General features: G+C 39.9%; 1 protein-coding gene across 1 annotated transcript in view; it reads right to left on the minus strand.

Annotated features, from left to right (window-relative positions):
- The window catches only part of TAOK1 (TAO kinase 1), a 106508-nt gene extending 84250 nt beyond the window's left edge, over positions 1-22258 (minus strand). Inside the window, exon 1 of the mRNA XM_040243865.1 lies at positions 21832-22258. The gene's annotated coding sequence lies outside the window, so the exon portion shown is untranslated. The remainder of the gene's footprint in view (positions 1-21831) is intronic.
- Between the last annotated feature and the right edge of the window lie 2635 nt (positions 22259-24893).

Below are 24893 nucleotides of genomic sequence, written 5' to 3' on the forward strand. Positions count from 1 at the left end.
CTCCAATGCATGAAAGTGAAAGTGAAGTCGCTCAGTCGTGTCCGACCGCATGGACTGCAGCCTACCAGGCTCCTCTATCCATGGGATTTTCCAGGCAAGAGTACTGCAGTGGGGTGCCATTGCATATAAGTTAAACAAGCAGGGTGACAATATACAGCCTTGACATACTCCTTTTCCTATTTGGAACCAGTCTGTTGTTCCATGTCCAGTTCTAACTGTTGCTTCCTGACCTGCATATAGGTTTCTCAAGAGGCAGGTCAGGTGGTCTGGTATTCCCATCTCTTTCAGAATTTTCCACAGTTTCTTGTGATCCACACTGTCAAAAGCTTTGGCATAGTCAATAAAGCAGAAATAGATGTTTTTCTGGAACTCTCTTGCTTTTTCCATGATCCAGCGGATGTTGGCAATTTGATCTCTGGTTCCTCTGCCTTTTCTAAAACCAGCTTGAACATCTGGAAGTTCATGGTTCACGTACTGCTGAAGCCTGGCTTGGGGTATTTTGAGCATTACTTTACTAGCATGTGAGATGAGTGCAATTGTGCGGTAGTTTGTGCATTCTTTGGCACTGCCTTTCTTTGGGATTGGAATGAAAACTGACTTCTTCCAGTCCTGTGGCCACTGCTGACTTTTCCAAAGTTGCTGGCATACTGAGTGCAGCACTTTCACAGCATCTTTCAGGATTTGAAATAGCTCAACGGGGATTCCAACACCTCCACTAGCTTTGTTCATAGTGATGCTTTCTAAGGCCCACTTGACTTCACATTCCAGGATGTCTGGCTCTAGGTGAGTGATCACACCGTTGTGATTATCTGGGTCGTGAAGATCCGTTTTGTACAGCTCTTCTGTGTATTCGTGCCACCTCTTCTTAGTATCTTCTGCTTCTGTTAGGTCCATACCATTTCTTTCCTTTATCGAGCCCATCTTTGCATGAAATGTTCCCTTGGTATCTCTAATTTTCTTGGAGAGATCTCTAGTCTTTCCCATTCTGTTGTTTTCCTCTATTTCTTTGCATTGATAGCTGAGGAAAGCTTTCATATCTCTCCTTGTTATTCTTTGGAACTCTACATTCAAATGGGTGTATCTTTCCTTTTCTCCTTTGCTTTTCGCTTCCCTTCTTTTCACAGCTATTTGTAAAGCCTCCTCTGACAGCCATTTTGCTTTTTTGCATTTCTTTTTATTGGGGATGGTCTTGAAATGAGGAACCTCTAAAACATTACATTAGTGAAAAAAGTCAGATACATACATTTTACGATTCAACATATATAAAATATTGAGAAGAGGTAAATCTACAGAGACAGAACACAGACTGATGGTTATCAGCAGCAGGGAAAAGGGGGAAGAGGAAGTAACTACTTAATGTGTAAAGAGTTTGCTTCTGGGCTAAGTACAATGCTCTGGAACTTAGAAGTGAAGTAAGTCACTCAGTCGTGTCCGACTCTTTGCGACCCCATGGACTGTAGCCTACCAGGCTCTTCCCTCCATGGGATTCTCCAGGCAAGAGTACTGGAGTGGGTTGCCATTTCCTTCTCCAGGGGATCTTCCCAACCCAGGGATCAAACCTGGGTCTCCCACATTCTAGGCAGACACTTTAACCTCTGAGCCACCAGGGAAGCCCCTGGAACTTAGAAAGAAGTGGTAATTATGCAGCACTATGGATGTACTAAATGCCACCGAATCACTCATTTTAAAAGTATTAATTTAATGTTATATGAATTTCACTTCAAATTTTTAAAAGTCCATTCTAACCACTGGGATAGAAATATTTACTAGCTACATTAGACTCTTTCGTATAGTCTTGTTTCCCTTTTTATAAAGAAAAGCACACTGAACATAATATTTTCCCATTGACTCAGGATCATCATTGTGAACAACAATGAATATATGAGTAAGTCACCCCTATTCTGTTTTAATTATCTCTGAGCCTCAGTTATCTTATCAGTGAAATGTCATGTTTTGGTTCGATCACAGGATATTTAACAGTTTTAGAGCCACAGACACCTTTGGAAGTCTAATTAAGCTATAGATTATCTACCCTAGAAAAATGTATGTATGCACATATATACATAGCAAATTACATACAAACTCAAGAAGTTCACAGAACTACTGTAACTCATGCAAGCAACTCTCATGGGTTCAGCATTAAGGTAGGGGATAAGGATACCTATAGCATATTAACAAGCAGAGACATTACTTTGCCAACAAAGGTCCGTCTAGTCAAGGCTATGGTTTTTCCAGTGGTCATGTATGGATGTGAGAGTTGGACTGTGAAGAAAGCTGAGCGCCAAAGAATTTGATGCTTTTGAAGTGTGGTGTTGGAGAAGACTCTTGAGAGTCCCATGGACTGCAAGGAGATCCAACCAGTTTATTCTAAAGGAGATCAGTCCTGGGTGTTCATTGGAAGGACTGATGCTAAAGCTGAAATTCCAACACTTTGGCCACCTCATGCAAAGAGTTGACTCATCGGAAAAGACTGATGCTGGGAGGGATTGGGGGCAGGAAGAGAAGGGGACAACAGAGGATGAGATGGCTGGATGGCATCACCGACTCGATGGACATGAGTTTGAGTAAACTCTGGGAGTTGGTGATGGACAGGGAGGCCTGACATGCTGCAATTCATGGGGTCACAAAGTCGGACACGACTGAGGACTGAACTGACTGAAGGATACCTAATTAGATTATCTCTATGATCCTTTCAGTTTTAAATTTCCCATTCTACTGCAGTCTAATACTGGAATAGCCTCAAGATTTCCACAGGTTCATGAAAATGTGATTTTTATACTTTGTGTAGTTTTATAGTTATCCTAGTTCACTGACAAGCTAGTTATTATGACTGCTAGTTGCTATCCAATACTTAAGAGAACTTAAACATTAAAAATTCAGTTAGATTCTACTCAACAATTAGTACTATGTATCCTTTGCTAGGCATCATAAGGGAGGAATAGAAAATAACCACTGTACCACTAAAGTTAAGACAATTAAGTAATTACAAAAAAAGAAAATACCTCATTAAGTACTAACCTGGGATAGTGAAAATGAGCCAAAAATAATTTAGATAAGAACAAGGACAGGAGGAATTCCCTGGCGGTCTAGTGGTTAGGACACTGCTCTCCCACTGCAGGGGGCATGGGTTAAATCTGGGGTCAAGGAACTAAAATCCCACATGCCGAATATCCCAGGGGGTCCAAGGGGACAAAGACAATAATAATTTGGACCAGCTGGGGACAATCTCATGAAAGAACACTGGAATGGACAGGAAGAACAGATGAGATCAAAAGGGTACTAACAGGACATCATGAACATAGGCAGAGCAGGTATTATAAAACCTGTATGCTGGGCAATAATGAGAAATAAGATCTCATAGGTATGGAGGGGCCAATCACAGATAAGCTTAAAATTAAACAAAATAATTATTTGCACCAACAACAAAATAAAGACAATCTACAGAACACAAAAAATATCTATGAATCATATATCTGACAAGCAGTTAATATTCAAATATACAGCTTTTAAAACTCAAGAGAAAAAGACCATACAATCCAAGTTTAAAATGGGCAGAGGATGTGAGTAGGTATTTTTCCAAAGAAAATATACAGAAGGCCAACAGGTACATAAAAAGCTGCTCAATATCACTAATCATCAGGGAATGAGATATCACCTCACATCTGTTAAAATGGCTATTATCAAAAAGAAGAGAAGTGTTGGCAAAGATGTGGAGAAAAGGGAACCCTTCCATACTGTTAGTAGGGATGTAAATTGAAGCAGCCACTATGAAAAACAGTAGAGGGTGTGTAAAAAAAAAAAAAAACAAAAAACTACCATATGATCCAACAATCCTACTTCTGAGTATTTATCTGAAGAAAATGAAAATTCTAAAAGATATATACATCTCCATGCTTACTGCAACATTATTTACAACAGCCAAGATAGAGAAACAACCTAAATGTCCATCACCGAATGAATGGACAGAGAAAATCTGAGATACACACATACACATAAACACACACACACACACAATGAAGTACTATTCAGCCAAAAAAGAGAAGAAAACCTTCCCATCTGGGACAACATGGACGGACCTTCAGTGAAATAAGTCAGAGAAAGAACACCATGGGATCTCACTTATATGTGGAATCTTGTGGGGGAGGGGTCAGGAACAACCTTGAGATACAGAGAATAGAGGCAGGGACTGGGGGTGAACTAAACAGGTGAAGTGGATCAAAAGGTATAAACTTCTAGTTATAAAACAAATGTCACAGGGATGTAATGTACAGCCAGGTGGCTGTAATTAATAATATTGTATTGCATACTTGAAAGTTGCTAAGAGTAAATCATAGACGTTTTCATCACACACACAAAAAAAAATCTATCACTATGTATGGTGTCAAATGTTAACCTGACTTATTATAGTGTTCATTTTACAATACATATAGCTATCAAATCATGTTGTACACCAGAAACTAGTATGTCAATTATACCTCAATTTTAAAAAGGACATATTTGCAAAAATAACCTACGGTAAAGAAATCAAAAGGCTTCTCTGATGGCTCAGTGGTAAACAATCCACCTGTCAATGCAGGAGATGCACGTTTGACTCCTGCGTCAGGAATATCCTCTGGAGAAGGAAATGGCAACCCACTCCAGTATTCTTGCCTGGGAAATCCCATGGACAGAGGAACCTGGCAGGCTATATTCCATGGGGTTGCAAAGAGTCAGACACAACTTAGCAACTCAACAACAACAAAGAAGTCAAAACAGATGTGGGAACAGAAAGGGACAAATGGGAAGCTTCTGGAATGTTAGAAACTTTTATAGCTTAGTCTGAATGGTTAATAAATTTGTAAAATTTAATTTGTGCACTTTACTGTCTGTATACTTTACCACAACTGAAAAAAAGAAAAAGACACATAAATAGTTGCCAAGTAATACAGCAGTTCTGTAGGTTTGTATAGGGAACAGAAGAGTGGTGTGCTAGGATATACATCTTACAGTAATATGGAAGAGGAACTGAAATGGGAGAGGAAAAGTCAGCCTTTTAAGTAACTCAGAACTAAGGTAATCATACTAGCAAACACTTATAGAACACAATCTGCCAGGTACTGTTCTAAGAACTTTGCATATAATAATGCTTCTAATCTTAATAACCGTATGTGACAAGCCTATTATTATTATCCCCATTTTACCGATGAGGAAGCCAAGGCCCAGGTTAAGTAACTGGCTGAAGATCTCTTAGCAATGAGCATATCCATGAAAAAAGAACTTTCTTTTCGTCAGTCACACTACATATAAATAGACAACAAAACAAAAAACTAAAAATGGCAATCTCAACCTACCAACAAGAATAGGGACTAAAACAGTGCTTTACCAGGAAGGGATGGAGCACGTTCAGCAGCAACATCCCTTTTCCCCCATCCTGTAACTTCAATGTCAACACCATCCTCTCCCCAGTTTCAGTCAGCATTCCCAGCTGACTATAAACCTCACTTAGCAAGGACACCTTCTCCCTAATCACCCTTACATGCCCTATTCCTAAAATAAGGCTTCATAAAATTAAAAAACTTTTCAAGAATGCTAAAGATCTTTGGACAAGAGAACATAAGGGTAAAACCATTTAAAAAAGAAACTCCATGACTTCATGATCTATTGGATGAATACAGGTGAGGAAAGAGACTAAAAGAAAAAAAAAAAAATCCCAGTTTCTAGTTACAAGACTTTAGAAAGGTTGTAAAAAGAAATAAAAATAAATGTCCATAAAAAGCATGCACACAAATTTTCAAAACAGCTTTACTTGCAATAGTCAAAAACTGGAAATGATGCAACTATCAACCAATAAGTGAATTAATGGTATATCACAACACAGGGATATTACTAAGGAATATAAAAAAGAACTGCTGATACACACAACAACATGGATAAATATCACAGACATTATGCCAAGAGAAAGAAGCCAAGCACAAAAACACATACTGTGTGATTCCATTTCTACATAACTCTAGAAAAGACAAATCTAATTCACAATAACAGAAATCACATCAGTGGCTGTTTAAGAATAAGAGTAGAATGAGACTGTTCAGAAATTTTTAGATGAAATAAAAATGTTCTATATTTCACTAGGTTGATGGTTACAGTCACTGATCTGTACGTTAAAAATGTGAATTTTACTGCCAAGTAAATTGTTGTTTGTTTAGTCACTAAGTTGTGCCCTTGGTAAAGTTAACTTTAAAAAAAAAATGTTTTGCAAGAACAGATGAAAAAGATGAGTTCTTTTTAGATATGTTGAACCTGATGTGCCTATAGATAACCAAGAAGTACAAAACTTCTTAGACAGGCAGTTGGATATACAGGATGGGGTTGGGAGAGGCACTGGAAAGAACAGGGAGAAAAAGACGACCAGAGAGAGAAAGAAAAATATCAAGTGCTAAGAGACATCTACAGTTAAGGGAAGTCAAAAAGAACCAGTAAAACAAATTCTTAAGAAGGAGATAATCTAAAAATAAGCCCTTTTCTTCCAACCAAGGTAAGAAGACAGTTTTACAGATCAGAGTTACTTGTTTCCTTTAATCTTTCCTAAGGTTTTCTTATAAAAATTCCTACTCCTGACTCAGCTTTCAACTTGAATTTTCTATTCTCAACAGCTAGACTCCCTCTTATTCTAATTACCAACACCCCTATGACTAGCAATTCACATACCTAAAAAGAAATGCTCACTAAGAGTAATAGAAAGGCATATCACATACACTAGCATTTCATGTACAAAGAACTGATGAAAGATTCTCACACTCAAAAAATTAGAGAAAATGAGGTGGATGTACCTAGAGCCTTCTATACAGAGTAAAGTAAGTCAGAAAGAGAAACACAAAAATCATATATTAATAAATATAGACAGCAAGGAGGTCAACCCAGTCAATCCCAAAGGAAATTAATCCTGAATATTCACTGGAAGGACTGAAGCAAAAGCTCCAAAATTTTGGCTACCTGATGCGAAGAGCTGATTCACTGAAAAAGACCCTGGTGCAGGGAAAGATTAAGGACAGGAGAAGGGGGCGGCAGATAGTTTGAGCGAACTGCAGGAGACAGTGAAGGACAGGGAAGCCTGGCATACTGCAGTCCACGGGGTTGCAGAGTCGGACACAACTGAGTGACTAAGCAACAATGGAATGTAGAAAGATGGTACTGACGAACCTATCTGCAGGGCAGCAATGGAGATGCAGACACATAGAACAAACTTGTGGACATGGTGGGGGGCAGTTAATACGAAGGAGAGAGTGGGACAGATGGAGAGTAGCATGAAAACATACACACTAACCTATGTAAAACAGATAGCCCGTGGGAATTTGCTGGATGACTCAGAGAACTCAAACCAGGGCTCTGTGACAATCTAGAGGGGTAAGATGGGGTGGGAGGGAGGCTTAAAAGTGAGGGGACATACGTATACCTACAGCTGATCCATGTTGATGTACAGCAGAAACCAACACAATACTGTAATTATCCTTCAATTAGAAATTTAAAAAACCTAAAAGAAGAGTGAAAAAAATTAGAGAAAAGGTTCAGTAGAGTGATACAGGCAGAAACCCAGAGAGAAGGCAGTAAAAAACAGAATAAATAAATAAGACACGGCAGATATTAATCTGTGAAACTTTAAAATGCAGTGAAGTTAGTCTTACTTGTAACATTTTGCAAACATCTTAGACAAAAAATGTTATTTACAAGAATATCACTGCTAATTCATTTAAGGCCAATTAACAATATTAAGTCGAATCAACAATATCTGATTGATTAATCAATCAGTTTTTTTCCCTCCTTCTACCCTACCACCAAATAGTTTCTACCCAACCAAATAAGAGTACAACTCAGGCTTTACAGACACTCCTGGCTCCATCACTTATTGGCTATGTGATCTTAAGTTATTTAACTTCAAGAGCATCAGTTACCCCCTATAAAATGCAACTTGCTATTTACCTTTCAGGGATGTTATGAAAAACTTAAATAAAACATGTATTAATATATATATGTGTGTATGTGTGTGTGTATATATATACACACACATATAAAGTAGTACCTGGCCCACAGTTAAATGCTCAATAAACAGTGGGTCTTTTTACTACTAAAATTCTAATCATAAATGTCACATAATTCATTTTTGAAATGACTAAATAAGCTGTATATCAACATATATTTATCATAGCTAAAATATTTCAGTTCTCCTTTTCAGGACATACTACATTTTTTTACCCTCTCTGTGAAATCTCTTAAGACCATTTAACTTGTTTTGGCCAATAAATGATAAGCCAAAATGATATGATCCTCTTCTAGAAAGACACTTTAAGAACCAGTGAGTTCTTAACAGTCTCCTTCCCATGGCCAGAGATCATGGAACCACGTGATGGAATCTCCATTAATCTGAGATCCTACATAGTAAGAACAAACAGAATGCCCCACCAGCCCACACTATATACACATCATGTCAAGCAAAAAAACATTTGTCCTGTTAAAAGTCACTGAAATCTTTGAACTGTTTGTTACCACTATAAAACCTGGTCTCTCCTGACTGATACACAACCAAAGCCAAAATCACTATCTTTGCCTTTTCTTGAAAAATTAGAGTCATTCTCAACACATCCTTTCCCCTACCTCTAGTGAACCGATTTCCATCAATATTTCTACCTTCAGTTCAGTTCAGTCACTCAGTTGTGTCTGACTCTTTGCAACCCCATGAATCGCACCACGCCAGGCCTCCCTGTCCATCACCAACTCCTGGAGTTCACCCAACCTCATGTGCATAGAGTTGGTGATGCCATCCAGCCATCTCATCCTGTCGTTCCCTTCTCCTCCTGCCCCCCAATCCCTCCCAGCATCAGAGTCTTTTCCAATGAGTCAACTCTTCACATGAGGTGGCCAAAATATTGGAGTTTCAGCTTTAGCATCAGTCCTTCCAATGAACACCCAGGACTGGTCTCCTTAAGGATGGACTGGTTAGATCTCCTTGTAGTCCAAGGGACTCACAAGAGTCTTCTCCAACCAATACCACAGTTCAAAAGATTCAATTCTTCCGTGCTCAGCTTTGGAGCCTGGAAGGCTGCAGTCCATGGGGTCACTGAGGGTCGGACACAACTAAGCGACTTCACTTTCACTTTTCACTTTCATGCATTGGAGAAGGAAATGGCATCCCACTCCAGTGTTCTTGCCTGGAGAATCCCAGGGATGGGGGAGCCTGGTGGGGTCGCAGAGAGTCAAGACACACTGAAGTGACTTAGCAGCAGCAGCAGCAGCTTTCTTCACAGTCCAACTCTCACATCCATACATGACCACTGGAAAAACCATAGCCTTGACTAGATGGACCTTTGTTGACAAAGTAATATCTCTGCTTTTTAATATGCTATCTAGTTTGGTCATAACTTTCCTTCCAAAGAGGAAGTGTCTTTTAATTTCATGGCTGCAATCACCATCTGCAGTGATTTTGGAGCCCAGAAAAATCAAGTCTGACACTGTTTCCACTGGTTCCCCATCTATTTCCCATGAAGTGATGGGACCAGATGCCATGATCTTCGTTTTTTGAATCTTGAGCTTTATGCCAACTTTTTCACTCTCCTCTTTCACTTTCATCAAGAGGCTTTTGAGTTCCTCTTCACTTTCTGCCATAAAGGTGGTGTCATCTGCATATCTGAGGTTATTGATATTTCTCCCGGCAATCTTGATTCCAAGCTTGTGCTTCTTCCAGCCCAGCATTTCTCATGATGTACTCTGCAAATAAGTTAAATAAGAAGGGTGACAAAGCCTTAACGTACTCCTTCTCCTTTCTGGAACCAGTCTGTTGTTCCACGTCCAGTTCTAACTGTTGCTTTCTGACCTGCACATAGGTTTCTCAAGAGGCAGGTCAGGTGGTCTGGTATTCCCATCTCTTTCAGAATTTTCCACAGTTTCTTGTGATCCACACAGTCAAAGGCTTTGGCATAGTCAATAAAGCAGAAAGATGTTTTTCTGGAACTGTTGCTTTCTCCATGATCCCACAGATGTTGGCAATTTGATCTTTGATTTCTTTGCCTTTTCTAAAACCAGCTTGAACATCTGGAAGTTCACAGTTCACATACTGCTGAAGCCTGGCTTGCAGAATTTTGAGCATTACTTTACTAGCGTGAGAGATAAGGGCAATTGTGGAGTAGTTTGCACATTCTTTGGCACTGCCTTTCTTTGGGATTGGAATGAAAACTGACCTTGTCCAGTCCTGTGGCCACTGCTGACTTTTCCAAAGTTGCTGGCATACTGAGTGCAGCACTTTCACAGCATCATCTTTCAGGATTTGAAATAGCTCAACTGGAATGCCATCACCTCCACTAGCTTTGCTCACAGTGATGCTTTCTAAGGCCCACTTGACTTCACATTCCAGGATGTCTGGCTCTGGGTGAGTGATCATACCATCATGATTATCTGGGTCGGGAAGATCTGTTTTGTACAACTCTTCTGTGTATTCTGGCCACCTCTTCTTAGTATCTTCTGCTTCTGTTAGGTCCATAACATTTCTGTCCTTTATGGAGCCCATCTTTGCATGAAATGTTCCCTTGGTATCTCTAATTTTCTTGAAGAGATCTCTAGTCTTTCCCATTCTGTTGTTTTCCTCTATTTCTTTGCATTGATCGCTGAGGAAGGCTTTCTTATCTCTCCTTGCTATTCTTGGGAACTCTGCATTCAAATGGGAATATCTTTCCTTTTCTCCTTTGCTTTTCGCTTCCCTTCTTTTCACAGCTATTTGTAATCTCTCTCAAATCCATCATCTGAGTACTACTCCTTGTTTATAGGCTTCTGTAATGACCTTCTAACCAACCTCTCTATGTATAATTTTTGCCCATCTATTCTCTGCAATAATTCCAGAGTAATCTTTTCAAAACATAAATCTGATCATACCATACCCTTGGTTTTATATGGTTTTCATATCAAATAGGAGCACAGCAAAAAAGGGCCTTCAAGAAATAACTGTCAGAGGGACTTTCCTGGTGGTCCAGTGACTAAGACTCTACATTCCCAATGCAGGGGGCCCTGGGTTTGATCCCTGGTCAAGGAACTAGATTCCAGATGTGACAACTAAAAGATCCTGCATATCTCAACTAAGACCCAGTGCAGACAAATATTTTTCTAAATTAATTTTAAAAAACAACACGGATTAATTTTTTTTAAAAAAAGGAAAAAAGAAATAACTGTGAGAGATGCTGGAAATGTTCCATATGTTGTTGTGCATGGGAGTTACATGAGTATATAAACTTGCAAAAATTCAACAAGCTTACACTTAATATTTATGCATTTTGCTGCACTAATTATAACTCAATTAAATAGTTTAAAAGATACATGGCCCTAGTTTTTCAGCTTCATTTTACTGAATTTCCATTCCAAACAACATAAATAGCCTACAGCCACAAACTATCAGTAATTACACTCTTAGACATTGATCTTTCATGTTCTCAGGTATACAATTTCCTTTCCACTCCTACTTTTCTTCAAGATTCATACACTATTTCACTCCCATAAGGGGTTACTCCACCTAAACATTCCTTGACTTTCCTTCACTTGTACAATAACAGCTCTTTGTAATTTATTCACTATGCCAGTGAGTCTCAATAAGAGGTGATTTTACTCCCCAGGGGGCATTTGACAATGTCTGGAAACATTTTTAATTGTCACAACTGGGGAGAGGGAGTGTTTCTGGTATCTAAAGGTAAAGGCTAGGGATACTGCAAATGGTCTTATAAATATACAACACAGACCCCCACAACAATGAATTATTCTACCTAAAATGTCAATACTGCCATGGTTGAGAAATTCCGCACTACGTTTTTGTATGATACAATATGTCTGCAAGTCTGTTTCCCTGCTACACTGAAATAAACAGGAGAGATTAAATCGTACTCATTTCAGTATTCCAGCAGCAGTTCAGTTCAGTTCACTTCAGTCACTCAGTCATATCCGACTCTTTGCAACCCCATGAATTGCAGCACACCAGGCCTCCCTGTCCATCACCAACTCCCGGAGTTCACTCAGACTCACGTGCATAGAGTCAGTGATGCCATCCAGCCATCTCATCCTCTGTCGTCCCCTTCTCCTCCTGCCCCCAATCCCTCCCAGCATCAGAGACTTTGCCAATGAGTCAACTCTTCGCATGAGGTGGCCCAAGTACTGGAGTTTCAGCTTTAGCATCATTCCTTCCAAAGAAATCCCAGGGCTGATCTCCTTCAGAATGGACTGAAGTTAGTTGGATCTCCTTGCAGTCCAAGGGACTTTCAAGAGTCTTCTCCATAGTACCTAGCAAATAGCATTTAAAAATGTATAATAAGAGATGTCATCACTGAACTTATTTTGATAATCACAGTGCCTGGAATGTAGCAGCCGTAAGATACATAACAAGTACATGTGTTATTACAGAATCTTATTTTAATATGAAAGCTATATAGTATACTAGCTACACTGGTAGTCTTTAAATTTAAATTCCATCAATTACCATTCTGATTTGATGCTTTCATAGTACAAACCAACAGATCATAAACTATAATCTATGTATTTCAAGTAGTTAAATTGAAATTGATATCTATATTAAGTTACTGCTAACTGCTAAGTCACTTCAGTCGTGTCTGACTCTGTGCAACCCCATAGACGGCAGCCCACCAGGCTCCCCCATCCCTGGGATTCTCCAGGCAAGAACACTGGAGTGGGTTGCCATTTCCTTTGCCAATGCGTGAAAAGTGAAAGTGAAGTCACTCAGCCGTGTCCGACTCTTAGCAACCCCATGGACTGCAGCCTACCAGGCTCCTCTGCCCAAGGGATTTTTCCCCATGGACTGCAGCCTACCAGGCTCCTCTGCCCAAGGGATTTTCCAGGCAAGAGTACTGGAGTGGGGTGCCACTGCCTTCTCCAATATTAAGTTAAGCTTAGACCAAATATGAGTAAACCAAATAGCTTAATGACTATGTTTGAAAAGGATTAAAAGAATAAAACTAAATGTTTTAATCACATATTACAATGCCACCTGAATAAGATAAAGCAGAATAATAGAAAACTAAAATGTGGGATACCATTTCACTTAATATTAATCCAAAATAATTTATATTAAAAAAAACATAATGGTGGTATACCTTAATGTATTGTCAAATACAATTACACTTTTTGTATTACTTAAGAAACATTTTGTATCTCAACAACAGAACCATTTTATTGGTGATGACTGTATTTATCACCTCTAAGATAACCATAAAATACATTTTGGATGTTTGCTTACTGTATCTATTTCACTATTCCTCCCCTAATATATTCCATGCCATCTCCTGGAAGGTTGAAAGAAAATATGTATTTACAAGGCTCTTAAATTAACCAGATGCCTTGTTACATTTAGTTGTTTAGAGTAGACAGACTGTAAAATGTTAGGAGACTAAGTATTCAATTGAAGGAAAATTTTTGAGATAATGATTTATTATTAAAATATCTGTATCCCAAATCTGATAAATAAAAATGAAAGTTCTTAATTTGATCCCTATCTAAAGTTCTCAAAACATTTAACTGCCAATGTGGGTCCATTCTCATTTTAAAAAAAAAAAGCAAAATCACTGGTGCTGGGAATGATTGAAGGCGGGAGGAGAAGGAGATGACAGAGGATGAGATGGTTGGATGGCATCACAGACTCAATGGAAATGAGTTTGGGTAAACTCCGGGAGTTGGTGATGGACAGGGAGGCCTGGTATGCTGCAGTCCATGGGGTCACAAAGAGTTGGACACCACTGAGCAACTGAACTGAACCGAAACTATTAATACTAAATGCAGAAGCAAAACAAAAATTAAATTTAAAAACCCACCACCCTTATCACTGATTTGATGATTAAATAATAAACAATATCTATTTTTTATGTATACAACCAAAGAAAAACTCATCTGGTAACAATCCGTTATTTAGGGTTTTAGTAAAACTTCTTTTACTACAGGAATAAACTCTCTTGTAAAGCTTATTCTTCTAACTTCAAAGTATTTAATATACATTACAAAACAAAATTCATGTATCACTATTTTTGTTTTCCCCTAAAACCATGCTATTTTTGAACACAGTGATTTCTCCAGTTTACATTTGCATGCATATCTACAATGAGCTCAAAGTATCACATAAACAAAGAAATATCCAAATTCTATACTTTCTACTGTTAGCATTCAAGTTTTTCTACTACAGAACATTTCTCTCCTAAGTAGAAAATTTTCACATTTTTTCCTTCTTAAAATCCTTTTAGCCTTAAGTTTTGTGGCATTACTTCATAGAACTGAACTTTCATATATAATACACAAAACGATTTTGTCAGTCTCTAAATTAAAGATAAAAGGATCTTTTCATTACTCTATGTTTAAATTATTTGTGCTTTTCCAGGTAATGGAAAAATTACCATCGCTAACAATCACATAAAGTAGAATGTGAAAGTGAGCACATTATACTGCACCCCAGGACTCAGAACCCTTGAATTTTAAGAAACAACTAACTGAAATAGTATACTGCTATGAAGTGAGGGTCTCTATAAAATATCACAATCATCATCTACCATTTACACAGCAAGAGTTTATTTAAATTCTATATATTAAATACTATAATATATACCATACAGTTTTCTGTGCAACGTTGAAGAGTCAAGTTTCCTTATCAAGTACAATTACATATTAATAAGTTATTACAATCAAGGATTATGGATGCTTTTGGCAAAGAGACAAAGCTTTTCCAATTTTGAGTGACACTAAATTCCCAAGTGTAAAAAAGGAAAAAAACCTTGACCTTGTTTAATAATGCTGTTCATCAACTTTTTTTTGAAACTTTTCTCAGTTTTCATGGGAATAAATTGGAAGAAATCAATCCAAAATACAAACTATAGAGACTTGTAACTACTATCATAAGTCAATTAAAAACATCAAAACATAAGGATATCATTAGACAGTGCACAGAAGTACACTGAAATTTTTCAAATATACTCAATACATTTAGTCATAAACTTTATTGAATTACATGTTAAAACTAACAGTTTAAATCTACATATGCCTCAAATAAAAATATATTTTATTATGCTCCAATAAAGTTTTGTTTTTTTTTAATAAATTCTGCAATTCGTGAGAAATTGCCCTCACGTAAGTAAGATGTGACATTAGATATGTGATAATATATTCCCCAAAATAAAAACCTCAGAAGTTATCATCATACCCCAAACTGCTGGCATCCTGCCCAGGACTTACTAGACAAAGTCTTCAGTACCCTACAAGACTTAAGACCTAGGAAAGGTAAATATGTGCAACATAACTAACAAACAGATGAGAGACTAGAATCAGGAGAGACTGAATGTAGAGTTGTTGAAAGAAAAAGAAAAAATAAGCATATTCAGATATGAGGGTTCAAAAAGAAATTTCAAAACAATTTAACTGTGTACCCAGAACTCATTAAAATACAGCCAAAAGAAGTTTCCCATTACAATGCTCACCTTTACTTACACATCACACTCTGACATTTCCCCATTATTTTTCATTAAAAAAACCTGGTGTTGTGATCCACTAAATTGAATTGACAAGTCACTAATGGGTCACAACCTAAAATTTGAAAAGAACTGGTTTAGAGGAACTGACAACCACGGGAAGGTCCCTGCTTTCCTCTGAATATCTAGTTTGAGAAAACTATTTAAGTGGAAAAAATGAAAAGACAGAATTCCTCCAAGGCAGGGACCAAGTCTTATTGGCACATAATCATCACTTAACATTTGCTGAATTAATATACTGTGGAATATAAAGCATGTTCAAGGTGGGACACACCTACAAAACATACCTAGAAAAAGCCTTAGGAGAACATAACTACTTTGAATTCCTTCAAAGCCAGGGACACTGAAAAGAGTTTCAGGAAGTAGAAGTATGAGACTTAGAAGTCTCCTTGGACTGCAAGATCATCAAGCCAGTCAATCCTAAATAAAATCAACCCTCAATATTCATTGGAAGGGCTGCTGATAACGCTGAAACTCCAAAACTCTGGCCACCTGATTCGAAGAGCCAATTCACTGTAAAAGACCCTGATGCAGGGGGAAATGAGGCAAAAGGAGAAGCGGGTGGCAGAGGATGAGATGGTTAGATATTAATAGCATCACTGACTCAATGGACATGAATTTGAGCAAACTCCGGGAGATGGTGGAGGACAGAGGAGCCTGGCGGGCTACAGTCCATGGGGTTGCAAAAAGCTGGACGCAAACTCAGTGAGTGTGACTGAACACCAACAACCACCAAAGGGAAAGGAAATTTTGTCTTCAAGACAGGTTTACATCCAGCAAAGGAAAAAGAAAATCTCTTACAGAACCACATAGTAGTTCATTATAGGTACATAAAGTTTGCAAGCTACCCTTGGTTAGAAAGAGTAACCTTTTCTGGGACTTCTGTGATGGTCTAGCGGCTAAGACTCTTGAGTTCCCAATGGAGGGCACTGGGGTTTGATCCCTGGTCAGGAAACTAAATTCCACATGCCGAAACTAAAGATCCGGCATGCAGCAATGAAGATCGAAGATACCACATGGTAAGTAGGACTCAGTAAGCCAAATAAATATTATTTTAAAAAAGAAATTCTAACCATTTCTTTCAAAAATGTTATATGCGTACATACATATACACACATACACAGATATATACAGAGAGAAAGAAAGCTCGAAATGTATAAATCCAACTTCAAATAAAAATTATGGAATATAATTCATTCTTAAAAATTAAGACTCCCTATCTTCATTTGTAAACATTTATTAAGTGGCCAGTATGTGAAAGCCAACATCTTATTGAGTGCTTACTACGTATCAAGCAATATGTTAAGTACTTAACAAGGATTATCCCATTTAAACCTAACCACCTTATAAAGCAGACATTATTTTCATTTTATAGACCAGGAAAAAGTGTTCAGTCACTCAGACGACTCTTTGCAACCAAGGACTGTAGCCTGCCATGCTCCTGTCCATGGAATTCTCCAGGCGAGAATACTAGAGTGGGTTGCCATTCCCTTCTCCAGGGGATCTTCTCAACCCAGGGACTGAACCCAGGTCTCCTGCATTGCAGGCGGATTCTTTACCGTCTAAGCCACCAGGGAAGTGTGTTAGTCACTCAGTTGTGTCCGACTTTTTGAGACCCCATGGACTGCAGCCCAGCAGGCCTGTCTGTCGATAGGATTTTCCAGGCAAGAATACTAGACTAGGTTGCCATTTCCTTCTCTGAGCCACCAGGGAAAGTGAGGCTTAAAAAAGTGACATGAAGTCACACAGCTAATAAATGGTGAAATTAAGATACATTAAGTGCCAGTTTATTATTGATGACTTACAGATTCAAATATTGTGCTCCATACCATTATCTGTTGATGCTTTTCTCAAAGGAGAAGGCAATGGCACCCTACTCCAGTACTCTTGCCTGGAAAATCCCATGGACGGAGGAGCCTGGTAAGCTGCAGTCCATGGGGTCTCGAAGAGTCAGACACGACTGAGCAACTTCACTTTCACTTTTCACTTTCATGCACGGGAGAAGGAAATGGCAACCCGCTCCAGTGTTCTTGCTTGGAGAATCCTAGGGACGGGGGAGCCTGGTGGGCTGCCGTCTATGAGGTTGCACAGAGTCAGACAAAACTGAAGCGACTTAGCAGCAGCAGCAGCAGCTTTTCTCAAAAACTGAACTTTGCATGTGTCTTCCTTAAATGAAGTAATTCATTTATTTCTGAATCTGCACAACACTAACATATAGAATAATTTTATCAAAAGTAAAAATCATCCCCTTCTTAACTTTAAAGATAAATTAGGGTACATTAAATGTAGTTATGTTTACATAACAATGCCAGTGTCATTGAGATTTTTAACAGGCTATATATTTATTATGTAAATTATTTAGTAACCTGTACTTTCACTAACTCTATTTACATGCCAAGTACTTCACACTGTGAAAACCCTTTCCACCTTTTATGGGCCACTCAATTTTGTCACTAGGTAAGAGGATGCAGCCTTAAACTCTATTTCAGAACAAAAAGTCATCTTCTAGCACAAGCAAGAGAGACTGATATAGAAATAATTGTTACCAAATGTTGACAGAACATCCCAATTGAAATTGTTTCTAGTCCCTCCATACAATTTTTAAATTCATGTGGTTTTTTTAAGAAGGTATGAGACACTTTAATGATATTAAATATTAACTTTTATCATTAAAAATTAAATTTTTAATCCAATATAATGGATTTGTATTTTTTACACTTACATTTTATTTTTTAGTTCTACCAGTTTATTGCTACCAACCCATCTCGCTCCACCCTCATGCATGCATGCTCAGTCATCTAACCCCATGGGCTGCAGCCCGCCAGGCTCCTCTGTCCATGGACTTTTCCAGGCAAGAATACTGGAGTGGGTTGCCATTTCTTTCTCTTACACTCACATTTTAAAATTTGAAACCTTGAACAATATAAAAAATAATCCAGCCATGAACAAGTACAGAAACCTAAAGGTGGATGAACATACGTTGGCACTCTAATACAACAATCTCACTTTTATTTTTGACTACGGAATTGACACTTTAGAAGAGATTCATTCATATATGATCCAGAACTGAACACCAGCCCTTAACTAATACATATAAAAAAGCTCCTAATTTCTAAAAGGTTAATAGTATGAGTGCAATTATTACAACAGACTACGGATAACCAAAAAGATATACACAGGAGAGATAAAATGATTTTAATATTTGAAGTGGTCAAATGAAAAACAGGATTTATTTCCAGGTAATATGAATAACAGATTAATCTCAAATGTAAACTCATTGCCAACAGTTGGCCCTCTAGATAACTTCTGGATTTACTAAGTATTCATATCCACTTCGTGCAGGCTAAGTCGTTTCAGCCATGTCCGACTCTGTGACCCTATGGACCGTCACCCACAGACTCCTCTGTCCACGAAATTCTCCTGGCAAAAATACTAGAATGGGTTGCTGTGCCCTCCTCCAGCTCCATATCTACTAAGTACTAGCAAATTCTTAAGTTACACTTTTTATGGTTAAGAGTATTTGGTTCTTCTAGTATTTTGCAAGTAATTAGTTTCTTTCATACTAGTGGGATGGCATCATAACATGGGATCAAGTATCATGCAGACACTTTGATATGCAGAAAGCATGGTGTATAGTAGTAACATGGTCAATTAACTGCATATCTACTGTTCTCCTAAAATATATATTACAGAAAATACAGTAACTACTTTCTATTCAGTTCACTCATACCTTTTGGTCCTGTATATTGTTATGTTTCTTTAAAACCTCTCAGAGTTTAAATGTTTGAGAAAATATCCTTTAATTTGGAAGGATACTTAGTTACTGTCAAGATAATTCTATACAAAACCTTTTAAAACCAAATTCATTCTAACAAATTCTTCCATCTATAAAGCATGAGAATTATAACAAAATTAGCAAATCAGATACGAGAATGCCAAAAATTAAGTCATTAAAAGGGAATTCAGAGAGTCAGTTGTGAAAGAACAGGAAGTGATGTCCACTGCCATTTTGTAGATGAACTATTTAGAAACACAAGAGGTACCATACTAATCTGGAATCAACCAACTCAGACTAATAGTTCTCAGTATTCTCTTTCTGACAGCAGCATCAGAACTCAGCTGCCATAACCCTCAGTTTTTCCCCTAATAATGAATTTATCTAATTGGTCATGAACATAATTTTACAACTTGTAGCAGAATTCCTACCAACTATTGACAAGGGTCTCTTTATAACTGTTCTAAAGAGCACTTCTTAGTTCCAGCATTCTGATGTATAGCAAGTAGTTTACCTATATCCTGTCTACATCCTTCAGTTTTGTAGCCCTTATTGATAAATCCTCTCTCTCTGCATCTTTGAAAGACAAAAACAGACACTCTTTAATAAGCAGTAAGCTGGGGTTTACACATGCTAGTAATATATGAATTAATTATCAACAACAAGCCATAACATAGAGAATTAAACTTTACATCACAGTCTGCCATACAGGGAAAAACTGCCCACCACAACATGGAGCATCGTGCCATGAAATAAAGATTCAAATGAGAAGTGCTGTTTAAATGAATTCAGATAAAAAATCAAGAGAATAAAGAAAGCAAGGAGAATTCCATTTGCCGAGTAAAAATAATAAAAACTGACTTAACATAGCATTAACGTGTCCTCCTATATTAAAATCATGAAATAAGACAGAAACGAAATTAATGCTTAACACTACTACTGCCTCTAACATCTTTAAATCTTTGTCTTAAAATGGGTTTCAAAATGCAACAAACACCAAAAGAGCTCTGATGGACAATGTAAAATGTAGATGGCAGGGAAGTATTTAAAAACAAGTCAGCCACCAAGTAAAGCTTAAACACTAAATACAACTTGCTAGTAAAATGTCAAGACAGATCTCTGTATTTAGTCATCTTCATCACTCTGTGTAACAATTTTTTAATTATATGAATATTCAAGTATGGAACGTTTTGAACTCACCCATCAGTAAAGAGAAAAGTATCAACTATAGACTTCAAGACTACTCTTTGGTCACAAGAAGAACTTGGCAACATACTTTTAGAATGTAATTTTTTAAAAATTTATTTCTATTCTACTAAGCAAAACCAATAAGTACTACTGTAAACCAGATAAGATGATTTGTCTTAAACAAATATGACATTCTGAAGCAAAAGTGGAAAATGACTTTTTGACTATAAAATATTCTATTACAGAATAATTAGGCAAATTAACGTTTATTTTTCCCTTACACTAAGGAATAAAGCATTTGCAATAGAAAGGTGTGTGGCCTAATCATTTTGGGAAAATTCCAATTTCGATGTATACAAAATAGTATTAACCCTAAAAATTCACAGCTCAGGGAGAAGCAATGTCCATCAGACATCCTGTCTGTACAGAATAATCTTGAATAATTCTTCAAGTACTACAAAAGTCATAGGAAGAGGGGAAAAAAAGTGGGAAATCAGAGAAAACAAAATTATTTTACTTGAATCTTAACGAAAACCCAATATGCTCACACAAAGTCAATCTAGTGTTCAAATGAGAGAGCAAGAGAGACCATCAAAACTGTTCCTAACATGGCAGGGTCCCTCTTGAGTGGCCATATCCCCGCAGTAACAACAGGAACAGATATACTTCCCACGGACAGATCTCAGAGGAAGAGTATTAAACCGGTACTGTTATCGATTTAAAACCAAAGGAAAAGGGGTAACCTTTCTAAGGGAAGCGCCATTACTTCCCTCTCCCGCTCCCCCTCCCTTCAGTGTATACACGGGCCTGTGTATGAAGAAACTGCCTTGGACTTCTGCAGCACTGCAGCAGACTAAAGGATGGGGAAGGGTAGCGGGAAAGAAACGCTTCCATCACCCCTACAGAAGTGGGGTACAGACTTCCTGCGGGGCGGGAGGAATCTACCCAGTAGACTACCCAGAGCAGTCTCCCTTCTCAAGAATACACAGACACTACAAAGAAGAGGGAGGAGCAGAGCGATCAGAAGGGAAGGGGACCCCGCGCCTTTAAGTCGGGGTGCACATCAACCCTGTCTCCCTAGGAGGGCCACACCTTCCTCGAGACATCCCCTTCCACCACCCCTTCCGGTGACCCTCAGGAAAGAGGAATGCAATTGCTCTTGCCCCTCAAAACAGGAGGGCGCCTAGCTCACCAGCTTCCTCACCCCACCCAGAGAATCACAGACCCTCCTTGTCTCCCTCCCCCACCCCACCCCCACATCCCAGCTTCCGCGCAGCGGCCAGAGTGGGCCGAATTTCCCCGCCCCCTTCATGTCTCCCTTTCCCAAAGCAGAGGTGCCCTTACCCTTTCGCCGACAGGTCTGGGGCGGAGTAGGCAGGCGCAGCCCCCTGCAGCGCCGGGGGAGCCGCTACGCTGGAGGGCAAGGAGTGAGGAGGAGGAGGGGGCCAGGCGACAGACCGCCGCCCCCCCCCCCCGCCCCGGAGCCCCAGCAAGCCGCCCAGCCCAAGCTCTGCGACAAGGGGCGGGGGGGGCGGGGGGGGGCGAGGGGACGACCGGGGTCGAGGAGGCGCCCTCAGCGCTTGGGCTCAGCTAAGATGGCGCGGGGAAGTGCCGGGAGCCGCCGCCGCCGCCGCCGCCGCCGCCTCGGGGGAACCGGCCCGGGCCTCGGCCGCCTCCTGTCCTCACACAGCCGAGGCCCTCTCGGTCCCCCGCCGCGGCCCCTCGGCGGGCGGGCCCACGCACAGCCCTCCGCCACCACCACCACCCCTGGGAAGGGGGCGCTCACAAAGGGAAGAGAGGCCCCGGGCCGGCCGGCCGGCGGCGGGGCGGGGTCCCCAGGGGCCGGAGGCCTCAGAGGTTGCGGGTGCCTCGCGCTCTCGGCCCGCGAAGGGCGCAGGCAAGCGGGACCCCTCCTCTCTGCTTAGGCAGGCGGCGGCACCGACTCACTCTCTTTGCCACCCTCCCTCTCTCTCTCCGAGCCCTGAAGCCACAGAGCCCGGCCGCTGCCCAGATTCCCCCCCTTCCCCGACACCACTCCCCTCCTCCCGACAGTCATCCCAGTCTCCGATCTCGCGAGATTTCCCGCCTGACAGGCTCGACCCTGCGCGAGACAGGACTGCGTACGCGTGCACGCCCTCACGGGAACGCGCGAGTGGTTACTCTGGGCGGAGTCTCACGAGTGTCCCCGAGTTTACAGCCTCTGTCCAGCCCTGGCTCGCTCAGCTGGCGGAGCTCTTCTGCCACGCGGGCGTCAGGTGCGTTTACTTCACCGTGAAACCTAAGAAAGAAAAGCTTATCCGCTCTCCTCCGCCTCTGCTTTTCCCACTCCCAAAGTATCTGCACCGCCCCCCCACCAATAACCCTGAGAATGAAGTTTTCCCTGACGTGTTGAATAATCCCCTTCTTACACACCTTACTTCAATCCCTCCTTGGAATTCGGAGATAAGCTGATCAGCTTAATCAGTATATAATTGAGTTTTTCAGATTCGAAAAGTTTATAATAATTTTTGGAACGGTAATAAGAGAAATACAAATCTACACCGTCCTATATGTTAGCGATGGTAGAAAAAGGAGAAATTCTTGAAAAGTTTTTGTGGAGTGAGTAGGCTGAGTAATAAGAACAGTAAACAAACTGAAGAGTTCTAAGAGAAGACGTAGTGCTTCTGTTTTTGTAATGAAAACCTTTTAAAGGGGAAAACCTCTTCAGTAGGCCACAAAGAGAGCAATTTTATTCAAGAACCAAAAGGTATGCCTAAAGTGCAGTCATAAAAAAATCTTTTTTTCTTCAGTGTATAAAACTGAGATAAATAGATCTGTCGTGTGGGACTTGTGAGTGAATATGTACACCAGAACAATAATTGGAAGTTAAACTAGGCAAGTACGTTGGCTGTGATCAGAAAAAAACTAGCTCTCTGCTTCAGCAGGATGTATGTATAATTTGTTCTCAATGTTCCCTCTCCTAGTAAGACTCCTTGCTTTGCAAATCAGTCAGTCATTACTCTTTTCATCTATATCATCAATCATTCTCAAAGGGGCAACTTCCCCTCAACATGAAAAACAAAAAAAATGCCCTAATTTCTTCTTCTTTGAGGTTGAAGGAGAGATTACAATCTTCACCTTACCTCTCCTTCATAGACAAGTTCTTGGAAAAGTTGTATATCATCCCACCTCCACTGAAAATGAAAACTTTGATCCTGCCAAGGTCAAGAGTGACTGCCTAGTTATATCTAGTGGAGTATTCATTTTGATCCCTTTCTTCTTGACATCTACAATAGTTGGCATAGTTGATACTCCTTTCATCTTGAAATCTGTGTTCCAACGGCAACCCACTGTTCTTGCCTGGAGAATCCCAGGGACAGAGTAGCCTGGTGGGCTGCTGTCTATGGGGTCACACGGAGTCTGACACGACTGAAGTGACTTAGCAGCAGCAGCAGCATGGCTCTTTCAGCACTGCTCAGAAACAGTTTTTCTTGTACCGTCCTGTTCCTGGAGCCCCTCTCCCGCCACATACTCCTTAAATAATGCCCCTCCAATCCTGATCCCATTTTCTGAAAGTGTTATAGCAAGAATGTTCTCTTCTGGCTACTTTATACAGTTGGGAATGGAAAGAGATTCATGCTTTCCTGTAATATTTGTTCTTAATTTTTTATAGAAAATTTCAAACAAAAAAGGAGTCAGAATAGTAAACCTCATGACCATTATCCCAACTTCACTGGTTATCACACTTCATCATTCTTGTTTCACCTGTTCTCCCACAACCTTCTCCCTCACCCCATAGGGGTTTATTTGTTTGGCTGTGCTGGGTCTTCTTGCTGCATACAGGCTTTCTCTAGTTGAGGTGAGCAGGGGCTACTCTTCTTGAGCATTGGCTTCTCATTGCAGCGGCGTCTCTCTCGTTGCAGAGCACAGGCTCTAGGTGCACAGGCTTCAGTAGTTGTAGCATGCGGGCTTGATATTTGTGGCGCATGGACTCAGTTACTCTGTGGCACGTGAATCTTCCTTGACCAGGGATGGAACCCCTGTCCCCTGCATTGGCAGGCCCATTCTTATCCATAACCACTAGGGAAGTCCACCGCCATGCACTTTTAAGTAAATCTCTAATAAACCATGATAACACTTCACCTGTAAATATTTACTTTAATATGTATCTCTGTTTTCTGATAACTCTGGTATCTGAGTGCCAAAGAATTGATGCTTTTGAACTGTGGTGTTGGAGAAGACTCTTGAGAGTCCCTTGGACTGCAAGGAGATCAAACTGGTCAATCCTAAAGGAAATCAGTCCTGAATATTCATTGGAAGGACTGATGATAAAGCTGAATCTCTAATACTTGGGGCACCTGATGAGAAGAACTAACTCATTGGAAGAGACCCTGGTGCTGGGAAAGACTGAAGGTAGGAGAAGGGGA

Source organism: Oryx dammah, unplaced genomic scaffold (genome assembly GCF_014754425.2).
Source record: "Oryx dammah isolate SB20612 unplaced genomic scaffold, SCBI_Odam_1.1 HiC_scaffold_8, whole genome shotgun sequence".
NCBI lineage: Eukaryota > Metazoa > Chordata > Mammalia > Artiodactyla > Bovidae > Oryx > Oryx dammah.